This window comes from Antechinus flavipes, chromosome 1 (genome assembly GCF_016432865.1).
Source record: "Antechinus flavipes isolate AdamAnt ecotype Samford, QLD, Australia chromosome 1, AdamAnt_v2, whole genome shotgun sequence".
In the NCBI taxonomy this organism is placed as follows: Eukaryota; Metazoa; Chordata; class Mammalia; order Dasyuromorphia; family Dasyuridae; genus Antechinus; species Antechinus flavipes.
The window spans coordinates 361152300-361164839 of record NC_067398.1 but is presented as its reverse complement, the minus strand read 5'-3'; the positions used below and the strand labels follow the sequence as shown (position 1 = coordinate 361164839).

Genomic DNA, 12540 nt, shown 5'->3' with positions numbered 1-12540 from the left:
CTTCCCCAGGATACCTACCTCTCCCAGCTCCTCTCCTCTCGGAGATACAAGAATATATAATATAGTATACGAAGCTTCATCCAACTTCAGTTCCCAGTTACATCTCTCACCCGTCCCGTCCCCTTGCCTGGCATATTCCCCTGGCCTGGCAGCATCTTTAGATGTGGAGTTCGAAAGGTTCCGGCGCCAGGACATTCTTGCAGGCGGCTCTCCCCCAGCATCCTCCAACCCCCATCTCCTGAGTAAAGAAAGCGCGTAGGGGGAGAAAAGAGAAAGGAAATCGTACCTCTCCAAAATGCCAATGTAACTTTCGGGACGAGCCGCAACAGAACTTTAAGCGGAAACCACCTGTCGCTACTTAACTTTTCCTCGATTCGCCTCTCTCTGCTCCTGAAAGTACCGCAGTCCCCCTGGGGTTCCCAGACGGTCTCAAAAGTTCTCCTTCGCCATCCCTCCAACTCCCCTTTAGCTACTTCGTCCACTAATGCCAACTAGGAGTCTCTCTAGCTCGCTTGCTCTGCTTTCCCCTCCCCGTTTCCCTTCTTCCCCAGCTGCATGGCTGCCACACGAAACCCTTGAATCGCCACCGCATCTTCTCCGCCCCCTTGTATCACAGGAATAGCCCCCAGCTTCTCCCAGAGGGGAACGTTCCCAAACGTATCCAGATTACAAGAGAAACAGCAGCAACTACCGAAATAAAATAAAATGTAAAAAAATATCCTCTACCTTCCAGCTTCAAAGCAAGGAACAGAGGTATTAGGCAGACTAGGAGGTATTCGAAGAGAGGTTTTCTCAAGGATGTAAAAGGAGTTCGGGGGCGGAGGGAGCACTTACCTTGCTATAGCTGAAAAACCTCCTCCAGCCAGGTTCCCTCCTTGCTGTACTTTGCAGCACGCTGTCCCTTCTGGGGCTGCCACCGCCACTGCCACCGCTGTCAGGATCCAGCGGCAGCGGCGTAACCAAGCCAGCTGTGAAAGCGCTCGCGCTGCGCCTCTGTCAGTCTCAGAGTGGCACCGGCTCTAGGCTTTGGAGCAGTAGCCGCGACAGGCAAGGCAGGCAGCAGCAGCTGATGCTGCTGTTGCTGCTGCTGCTGCTGCTGCTACTGCTCCTCCTCCTCCTCTTCTTCCTCCTCCTCCTTCTCCTCCTCCTTCTTTTTTTCCTCCTCCTCTTCTAGCTGCAGCCAACGCTTCTGTCAGTATCCTGGAACAGCCGCACCAGCGCGACCGTTCCCGGCTTGTGCCGCGGTTCGGGTCTCACTGCTGCGGTGCCGACCGGAGTTTCTGCAGGGCTATGGGGACTGGAATGTGCAGAAAGGGCCCGGATGTCTGCGGTCGGCTTGCTTGCTTCCCTCTCTCTTTCTCTGTCTCTCTCTGTCTCTTTCCCTTCCCTCTCCCTTTCTCCTCCCTCTCTCCCTCCCTCCCTCGCGTTCTCCCTCTCCCTGCTCGCCCTTTCACACATGCACTCAGCCTCCTCCTCTGCATCGCTTAATTTATATTTTGACAGAAACTGTTGCTGGGTGGGAAGCTTTGTAGAGGAGGGGGAAGGACTGAGAAAGGCGGGTGAAGGATGGGCGGGAATTAGGGGCTGGGGGCGGGTGGGGGGCGACTGGCGTGGAGAGGGGGGCCGAAGGCGGAGAGAGACACTATCCGCTCATTGCTATTTTTCCCCCTCCTCCAGGATTTAAAGGGACAGTCTTAGGAAGAGGCAAGGGGCGACCCCGCTGTTTCTCCCGGTCTCCAGACGCCATCTGCGGCCAAGCCGGACCCGCCTGGAGACAGAAGAGGAGACTGTGTGCTGAGGGTATTTTTAGGTCAGCGCGGCCCAGGACACATTAAGGAAGAGAGAGCTTGGCTCGGTTGCCCTGAGCTTAGCTATTTTTACAAAGTCCGATTGGGGAAGGAAATAAAACAACTTAGCAACTGTTTCTTTTTTTTTTTTTTTCCCTCTACCAGAAAGTAGGGTGGGAAGGGTGGGGGTGAGAAGTTTCCCAAATGTCGCTTAACCGATGACTGAGAACCATCTTCCAAAATCCGAGGGACCATCTGCTTTTCAGGAGACCCAGGCGTGGGGATTCTAAAAGCCTCTACTCTTCCTGCCTTTGCCTCTGCCCTTGGATCCTTTTCGGACTTCAAGTTTCCCTCAACCCTTTCCCAAGATTCCAAAACCAGCCAGTCTGTTCAGGGTAGGACAATGACAACTCAATAGCTCTGAGGCGAGTATTTAAAGCATGTCCTCGAAGGTAACCAATCAGCATGACACGTGGGCTCTGCCTGAGGAGAGGGAGGGAGAACTGAAGTGAATCAGCCTGAGCTGAGCGGGCCCTTACATCCCGCCCCTAGTCCCACGGCCCCACTGTTCTAGACGCACTAGATAATCCCCTTGTGATCCTATAAACTAGGAGTCCTGAAGGACAGGGGGAAAGGTCCCGAGGGAGAGGAGGGGGAAAATTCCTAAATGCCCCCCAGTCCTCCGAGCGGGAGGCGGGAGAAGGCCAAGGAAGGACGACTGTGAATGGACCGCGGGACGGAGGTGACTGCCGCCTTTGTGACGTCGCTCTGGACGTTCCATCTGGGAATGTTCAACCTTTCGAATGGAGCCATCCGGGGAAAGACCACATGGTCCAAATTTTCTGCTTATCTTTTTGCGAAGATACTGCTTCTGATACTGCAACATTGGGATCCTACTCTTACGGTGGTATGAGTGTGGCAAGTTTCACTAAACCATGTTTGCTGGCGCTTTTTCTATAAGTCTATCTATATGTTTGTAGTCATCCATACATTTGAGGTTTTGCAAAGGTACACCCGAAAGTTTGCTATTCCTATGTTATAAATAGAACAGCTCCTCCTAAAAGTGTCATTTTAAAGCCCCACCAAATTTTGGAGAGGAGAGAAAAGGAATTCAGAATTTCTACCATCTAGTCTCTTCCTCTACTATCCCTTGTCTAAGAATTCTGTTTTCTTTTAAAAGAGGGGAAAGGGAGTAATTCAACATAGAGTTATATTTATTCATCACTTACTATATTCAAGACACTGTAATAGGTGTTCCTGGTGAGGAATGTAGCAGAATATAGGGTAATAATATTATTAAAGAATGTTATAGTTCATTTGTTTAGAATGCTGCTGCCTAAATTAATGGATCTCTATTAATAAATTTTGATTATAAAAACTTTAAGTTTATTCTTGTCATTCATTTATTGGGTGCCAACTGTTCCAGAACACTTAGGCTTAAGTAATTTGTCAAGTGACTTGTAGAAGCTGAATAATATTTACTTTCTGGATTTTTTTTTTCTTTGCAAGGAAGATATGGGAAGGAAAGGAGAAAGATGGGAAGGGGGAAAGGGAGGGAAGGAGGGAGGAAGGAAGGAAGGAATGCAAAGAGGCAGAAAAGTGGCAGAGAGGGAGAAAAAGATGAAGGGAGGGCAGAGGAAAGAAATAAAAGGAGAAATGATGGGAAGGACATGGGAATTAAAGTGTAAGTATTAAAAGAAAAGGACATTCATAGCATTTTATTGTTCAATTATGTACAATTCTGGGCTATAGCAGGCCAGTACTTTTCATAGGGTTTCTCAGCAAAGACACAGTAGCAGTTTGCCATTTCCTTCTCCACTAGATTAAAGCAAACAAGGCTAATTGACTTGCCTGGTAGCTAGTAAATGTCTGAGGTCAAATTTGAACTGGTATCTTCCTAACTTCAGGATTTACTGTTCTAGCCACTGAGTCACCCAGCTCCTTCTGTTCATGGTATAGAGTATAGATGTAACTTGAAATCATTTTGGTTTGACCTTTCCTAAAAAGTATTCTTTTGTCTATGGCTCTTGTGGTACATTCACTATATTTGATCCAGGAAGAGGAAGCTTTACATGTCTCTTGGAAGGGATAAGGCTTTTTGTTGACGAGATAATGAATGTCAGATTTTGGAATTTCTGGAGCACACAGTTGACAAAGTAATATTTATTGTACACAGAATTGGGAGCAACTTGTTCCAATAAAGTAAGTTATCTTTGTTCTGAAAATCAATTTGGAATTAATGAAAAAAACAAAACTGGTCAAGTACAAGTACCAGCATTAACACCATGCAGCTAGAGTTAAAAGATATGTCCTTGTTTTTCTTTTAATAATCTATACTTGGACTTTTTTCCCCTGGGAAATGTATTTTATAAAGGTTGTTCCATATTTTGGGGGAAGTATCTGTCAAGTATTATTTTGAATCAAAAAATATCAATACATTAAAAATCATAATTTTGGGGAAGGTAAATGAAAAAGGTAGGTTGTCTCTCTCTCTTCTTTGCCTGAAAATCTGTGTAATTACTGAAGACATAGTTGAATTAGCAGATATTGTAATCCCTTCATTCCAGAAGTGTAACTCCTTCACTTTCCCAAAGGAATGGGGATAATCTTTATGAATGAATTGAAATTTCAAGTCAGTTTGATAGGATCAAGGCTGCTCAAGATATTAAGAAAATTGTTCTTTGGGTAGGAAAAAGTTTCATCTATGGAAAGAATATTTCCCTTATGAAAAGAGATGACTTGGTTCATCTGGATCATTTCTTCCTTCAAGTCAGAGAGCTTGAGAGTTTAACAAATTTTGCTTATGGTCAAAGTTCAGAGCTGCAGAGATTTGCACACCTCTACGTGACCTCAGATAAATCAAAGAACCTATGGCAATTCAATCTCTCTCATGTCATTAGCTCAACTGTTCAAAAATTGGCAAGACCAGAGTGGAATTAGCAAAAGTCCTCAACTGTAGAATGTTTTTAAAAAGAAAAAAAAAAAAAAACATTTTATTACTTTCAGTATAGTACAGTAACCTAAACTAAACTAATAATGTGTTTTCAGATTAGGGGTTCAGTGAACCTGCAACAAAGAAACTGCAATTATAAGACTGATACTCATTTGTAATTAGCTTCCACATAACTGAGTGTTCTAAAGTGCTTAAAAACAATAAAGGGATGTAAAAAGATGCATGGACACGTATGACAGGAAAAAGAGATGGGCCGGTGGGCCAGGCATGGAGGAATAGTGTGGGATAACAGATGGACAGCTCTCCTGTTACCATGGTGTTCACAAAATAGTAGAAGAATCATAAGAAGAGCCCTTGTACTTCCAGAAGATTCTTTTTGGAGATTTTCTTTAAAGACCTGAACGTGAATTGCTCAGGGTTATGGCTGGGGTGCAATCTGCTTTGGTAGAGGAAATACCTACACTGATGAGCCCTTGGATCTATGCCAGTATCCAAATTAAACATGATGGTATCTTCTTGTCTTATAATACTAATGTGCATTACCCAGCATTTTTTCAGAGCTAAACTTCAGTGATCAAAAACAGATGAAATTTTACAGTAAATTTTGTTTTTTACCCATCTGGGAATTAGATCCTAATACTTATCCACTTCAATACAGTTAAAAGGGTGAACTCAGGACGAAAAAGCAAAACAGCCTTGAGAAAAATCTGGGAGTTAGGCTACAAAGATCTTCTCAGCTCCCCTCATTTTCTTCATTTCCTCCTACCCAGAGGTATGCATCGAGTGAGCTATCATCAATGCCCAGCCCACATAGCCCCCTAATCCTGCTGCACCCTGACTCCTAGCTATACAAACATGAACAAAGACAAACCTCACTGCTTTAGTGTCCCTATTTGTTAAGGGGGAAATACTGTACTCCTCTCTTGGTGATGGACAATCAACTGGGGAATAATAAATATATGAACTTCTTGAAAGAAAAATATCAGTCTATCACTAAGCTGAATACTTTTTGTTTCTGTAACATTTTATAGCTTATAAGGACTTTCTTCTTAGTCTTTTTCATTTGATCATCACAATACCCATAAAACATAGAGAAAGCATGTGTTATGATCTCAATTTCACAGTAAGGAAACAGATTCATAGGTGAAGTGACATCCCCAAGTAGCTAGAACTGCCAGTGCTCTTAGAATGAACCCATTAAACAATCAAACTATCAAATGTTATTGCATGTTGAATATACGCTCGGGCTCTATGGTATGGACTGGAGAAACCAAGAAAAGAATGTAGCAGTCTCTGTCCTCAAATAGGGAAGATAACTTGTGTGTGTATTTATATGTGGGTATAGGTGTGACCCAAAATAGGGAACTTAACCTCTCTAAGCCTCAGTTTCCTCATTTGTAAAATAGAGATATTAGTAGCAGCTGCCTCACAGACTTGTTATAAGGAAGAAATGAAATAAGTTATGCAAACCTTAAAGAATTATAGGCCATCACATGACAGAAGACAGGTCCTTCACTCAACACTCATTAGCTATTATTTGCAATTTGATAGTACCTGCTCCACATATGCTACTGAGCAAAGAGTCCTCAAATAGGGCTCATATATGCAATACAAGGTGAAAACCATGTCAGGCCTTAAAGGGCTATTGGAGGAGACAGTAGTACTTCACAGAACAAGTTAGGTAGGAGTCTGCCCAAATTCTTTTGAACTCTGCACCCCAACTGTGTTGTTTAAAACTTTTCCTCTTAAAATATGAGAATAAATGCCACCCACACAATTCAACCTTCACAGCTCCTGCTTAGCCTCATGCTTTGCCCAGGATTATCTGAAGTCAAGATGTGGCAAGAGGCTGACAGGTTGTTGGTTGAAGCTCAGAAAACAAGGTCAAAACAGATGTTATTTCTGGAGAGAATAGGAAGGGGTCTAAGGGCATAAAAGGCATCAGGAAGGAAGAAATAGTTAGGTGTTTTCCCTCTCAGAGTAAAAGCAAGAGAAACTCAAGACATCTGGTCATGAAAAAGCAGAGAAATCCAATATGCATAAGTTGCTGGTAAGAAGACTGCTTTGAGAGCACTGGATTTAATGAAATCAGCTAGTAAGCCATGAAATCAAAGGACTGGGGGTGGAGGCAGGGGAGGGAGAGCTTGGAGTCTCTGCAGTATCAGCTAGTGCATGTAAACTCAAGGTGGGACCCTTGAGCCTTGGAGTCAAATCAGAAGCTTTGAATGAGGATGCAAGAACCATCTGAACCTTTTGAGGAGCCTCTACAAAGAGCTAGTGGCTGCTTTTCAAGGGTGTGCTTAAAATGCATCAAAGTTAGCAGCTCCTCCCCAGAATACCTTCAATAGTTCATGGGGCATGCATCAAAGAAGGTTCCAAAATTATACCTGACTGTCATAGGATCTTAGATTAAACTGAAGAGGACCTCAGAGGTCATTGAGCCCCTACCTTCTTTTACCTTTTTATCCCAATCACAGACACAGGTAAATTTTTATCCCAAAGCAGCATTCCTAAGTATCCAAATGAGGGGATAAGGCATTCGTTCAGTCAATAAATCTAATTTTAAAAAATAATTTCCTGAGCTACTTTTTTTGTAAAAAGTACTACAAGGAATACAAAGATAAATAACTCTTTGGTATTAACTCACTCTACTTTGTATCTTCTGCCCTACCTGCTTTCAACTCCACAGACAAAATGCCAGTCCCAGGAAAAGTTTACCTTTTCTAAATTCACCAGCATGCTGCTAACTCAAGTCCTAACTGATTCCACCTCTCACACACTCCTTCTCTCTCCTTGATTGAAGGGTACCAAATTTCTCCAATGTTTTCTTTATAAAGGTCAAAAACTGGACTCAACTCACTCCCCTTTGCATTCACTGCCCTCCCTGTTTCAACTTCATGGAACAAGATGCACCCCATGCAGGGTAGTATCTCGCGTTCTGAACAACCCCCTCCCCCCACACACACACACCTATCCTGACTCCTTATGTGTGCTGTCTCCCTTTTGAGATGCTAATCCCTTTGAAGGCAAGAAATTGTCTATTCACTATATCCCTTGTACTTAGCACAGACCTGATACATTTGTTGCTGTCTAGTTGGGTCTGACTCTTCATGATGCTATTGACTATAGTATGCCAGGTCCTTTATCCTCTGTCTCTGGAAATGGGTACTAGTACCTCTGACGTGATGGTTGTTGTGCCCTTTATAGGACTGCTTTCTACCTTTGGGGTCCATTTGATCTACCTAATTCTCATCTATGGCTCCAAAAAGCTGATGGCACAGCAGCCACACCCCTGTAAACCATTTTGGAAGATGGGCTAAAGCAGGTTGAGGGTAATGGGTGATTTAGAGGATTTTCTACTCCAAGCATGTGAAGATATCCCTTGATGGAATGGGAAGAGAAGAACAATTTATTCAAGAGCCATGAAGGTGAGTAAACCTCACTAGTCCCTCAGAGGTAAGCGATTTTCCTGAGTAACTATTAGAACCAGATCTTCTGAATCCATCACAGCTTCATCAGGGATTAAAAAAAAAGAGGGATCTCATTTCTTTCTAAGGATGGTAGAGAAGACTTCCTAGAATAGGTAGCATTTGAATAGTTTGGATTTTTACAGCTGCAGTTGGCAAAGGAGAGACTAAGTCAAAGGGACCCAAGAGAGCAATCATAGAGATGGGAAACTCTAAGGCGTGTTTGACTAACTTAATAGTCAGCCACTATGCACTTATGAATATAGGTTAGATTGGGAGAAGTGATGAAGGTCCTTGATTGCTAGGCTAGTGAGCCCATTGAACTTTCATTATTCTTTGGATATAGGAAAGCCATTGAATATTTTTAAGCAGGGAGATAATATAATTAACCTGACAATCATATGCAGGATAGATTGAAGGGGGGAGAAACTGAAGGCAAAGAAAAGAGGTAAAGGACTTTGTAATCATCCAGACAAGTGATAAGGACTTTAACTGCCATAGTAGCAGTGGGAGTAGAAAGGAAGGGATGAATGCAAGAGACATTGTAAAGGAAGAAATCACAAAAAGTAGCAACTAATTAAATGGAGGGAGCAAGGTGGGAGAGCTTTAAAAATGTCTTTGTGGTGGTATGATTTTTGCTTTGTTAAGAATGCAATTTTAAAAGAGGGAATTAAGCATTCCTATAGACACTACTGTGTGGCAGGGATTATGCTAAGTATTTTTTCCCTCATGATGACTCTTCCAGGTGGGTGCTATTATTATTCCCATTTTATACTTGAAGAAAAGGAGGCAAATGAAGTGGAAGTGGCCTGTCCTGAGTCATACAGTTAGTAAATATATGAAGCTACATTTGAACTTGAGTCTTCCTGACTCCAGACGCAGCACTCTATCCACAAAGCCACCATTTTCCTTTCAAAAAATATTTCTTGAACTATATTATTTTTATCTCACCTACATTTCTTAATATAGCCTTTCTCCCTCCCAATTTCAGAGAGCTATTCTTTCTAAGAGAATAAAAAATAAGAATTAAACCAAAGATTAAAAAAACAAGCAAAAATGGGAAAAGAATAAAAAAAAAAGATGAAAAATACAAGTTCAACAAAACTAACCAACATTTTTAAAAAGTCTGACATTCAGTGCAGTATCCTATAGACCCCACCAAAGAAGCAAGTGGGATAGGTAGGAGACTTTCTTATCTCTCTTCTTTGAAGCCAAATTTGTTCTTTGTCATTTTGCAACATTGTTTTAGTTTTTGTTATTATTGTTTTCACTTACTTAGCATAAACATTGCATACATTGTTTTCCTGGTTCTTCTGACTGCAGATAACAAATCATATATTCCCCTGTTCTTCCCTACCTCTTTGTAGTCATATTCATCATTTCTTATAGCATAATAAAGGCAATTGTGTAGTGCAGTAAAGAGAGTACCCCGTCTAGAGTCAGGAAGACTTTTGTTCAAATCTACCCTCAGACACGTACTAGCTGTATGATCCTGGGCAAGTCATTTAATCCTGCTTGCCTCAGTTTTCCCATCTACAAAATGAACTGAAAAAGGAAATGGCAAATCATTGAAGTATCTTTGCCAAGAAAAGCCCAAATGAGGCTATGAAGAATCAGACATGACTGAACATAATTTCTGCTTTGTTTCCAGTTCATTGCAACCACATATAAAGAAACAATGAAATATTGAGAGAGACAGATAGACAGATGCCATCAATATTACCATATATTGAAACTTTGTTGTTGTCCTTCTTGGAGTATATGCCCAGCAATGTGATGTCTGACTGAAAAGATGATCTTTTGGTCACTTAGTTGGCTCAATTCCAGAACATAGAGGTTGTACTTGGAAATTTATTTTCTCATCTGATCCTCACAGCAGTCTTGTGAAATAGGTAGGGGCACATCAGTTGGAGAATGGATGAATAAGTTACAGCATATGAATTTTATGGAATATAATTGTTCTATAAGAAATAATCAGCAGGATGATTTCAGAAAGACCTGGAGAGACTTACATGAACTGATGCTAAGTGAAATGAGCAGAACCAGAACATCACTGTACATGGCAACAAGAAGATTATTCTATGATCAATTCTGATGGATGTAGCTCTTTTAAACAATGAGATGATTCAAACTAATTCCAATAGATTTGTGATGGAGAGAGCCATCTACACCCAGAGAGAGCATTATAGGTACTTAATATGGATCACCACATGGTATTTTCCACCTTTTTGTTGTTTACTTGCTTTTTTTTTCTCATTTTTTACTATTTGATCTGATTTAGCTTGTGCAGCATGATAAATGTAGGAATATGTTTAGAAGAATTGCACATGTTTAAACTATAGTGGATTATTTGCTGTCTAGGAGAAGGAGGAGTTGTGAAGGGAGGGATAAAAATTTAGAGCAGAAGGTTTTACAAGGGTGAATGTTGAAAACTATCTTTGCATTATTTTGAAAATAAAAGACTATTATTAAAAAATTTTAAAGAAATAGTCAGGAACATATTGTGATTATGAGAAAGGAAGCTAGGTGATTTCCTCCAGGTGAACTGCTGATAGTAAATTCAGAAGAAAAACCAAGGTTTTTCTTTTCACAGCCCTGTTTATACACAAGTATAAGAATTGTATCAATTAAGCAGTTTAACTGTTTTTCACATTTGAGTTTTAGAATCATTACTTAATAGTCATACCTCATACATGTTGGACAGCCATCTACACTGGGCATGTGGAAAAGAGAATCTCCCTTAACAGGTTGGCTTTCTCTTGAGAGGTGCTGAGGGATACCAGGTCTTCTTGGGTGGTTTTCTCTTCCCAAATAAACAGTCATATGACACAATGTCTGAAAGCTCAGAAGTTTTCCTGATTCTGTTGGCCCCTTGCCCCTACCCTACTGCAAACCTAGCACAAGTACAGTTTCACCCAGCATTTTGCTTTGCTTCATTTCCATCTCCAATACTACCAGCTAGGCCTTATGGAGGGTGATGAGCTCATTGTGCCCACTTGTTTGGCACCAGCCACTTGAGGCAATTGGTTGGACTTCCTTCTTTCTGCCAAAGAAAACTCAGAGACTGGGAAGATTGCCTGGACTTCCTCCAGTATGTTGGCCCAACCCCAAAACAGGCAGTGAGGTACCCTCTGAGAGGGACTCCTTCTCCCAAAATGAGATTCCTTTACAAAGTCTGGGCAAAGACCTCAATTGTCAGAATCTACAAAAAAAGAAATTCCTATCAAGAGCATCATGTGAGCTGGTGCTAGAGCCCAGAAGGGGAAGAGGGCCCTCTGTTTCAGGAGGCAGTTCCCTATAGATGACTTATATTCCAATCTTCTTTCTACTAGCCATTTGTATTGAATTCAAGAATTATCATCCTTTGAGCTGGAATGGATGTTTTTATTTAAAAACTCAGAACTTTTCCTCTCCACAGAAATGCAAAGTCTTATGCCAATTCCTCATCATGGCATGAAGGAGATCGTGATTCTCAAAAGGCTTTGCCAAGGGAGTGGTAGCTCTGTCTGCTTCTACCATGCTGGATAGGTTTCCAGTATGGTCCCAGTAACACATTGTGTCTGCTTTTTGAAAACCAGAATAAGTTTTTGAGAACTTAAAGAAGGCAGGGCTCATTGCTATGAGTAAGTTGAACACTTGGAGAGAAATTCTTTGATTATATCATCCCAGAAATAGGAAAATACAAAATGGCGCCTTAGTCTTGCACTTACCATTTCTGTTTCTGCAGGACAGTGACAAAAGAATGGAAAAGAGGACAGAATACAAGGGTGGTAAGAATCACTCAGCTTTTAGGCCATGTATAAATATTAATTTTAAATATAATTTAATTTAAATGTAAGATCCTTTTCTAATTGTATACTGATTCATATCAACCTTGATATTCCCACCATAAACAAAACCAGAAAAAAGAAAGAAGTTACAATGAAATTGAAGGAGGCTTTAGAAGTGTTCCTTAGATTTGAAAAAAAGTAGTGAGCAGAATTATTTTTATTGTGTAGAATCCCAAAGGCAACAACAAAGATCATTGCCTAGGACATTTTATTCTCTCGCTTTGCAATATTTATAAGTGTTTGTAAAAAAAAAATCAGGATAATAATTGTAGCTTATGATCCAATAGCAAAAGATAAAGGAAAGAAATTATATAAAGAACTTGATAAAACCCTGTAAATGAAATCAGCCTATACTTTGATACTTGATGATGTCAATGAAAAAGAATATGGGAAAGAATGGGGGGGGGGATGTTAGATGTGACTTAGAAATAAAGAATGAGAGAGACTCAAGATTTGTAGAAGGCTCAAGAGCCTTATGACTAATTACTATTTTATTTTAGCAA

At 41.1% G+C, this 12540-nt stretch overlaps 1 protein-coding gene and 1 long non-coding RNA gene across 2 annotated transcripts in view; one reads left to right on the top strand and one right to left on the bottom strand.

Moving 5' to 3' along the window:
• The window catches only part of ZBTB7C (zinc finger and BTB domain containing 7C), a 552014-nt gene extending 551014 nt beyond the window's left edge, over positions 1-1000 (bottom strand). The window contains exon 1 of the mRNA XM_051969649.1: positions 835-1000. The gene's annotated coding sequence lies outside the window, so the exon portion shown is untranslated. The remainder of the gene's footprint in view (positions 1-834) is intronic.
• Positions 1001-1139: 139 nt separating this feature from the next.
• On the top strand, positions 1140-3166 carry LOC127543520 (uncharacterized). Its single transcript, XR_007949249.1, has 3 exons — positions 1140-1330; positions 1678-1810; positions 2054-3166. It is a non-coding gene; the product is annotated as an uncharacterized LOC127543520 (long non-coding RNA).
• Positions 3167-12540: the final 9374 nt, after the last annotated feature.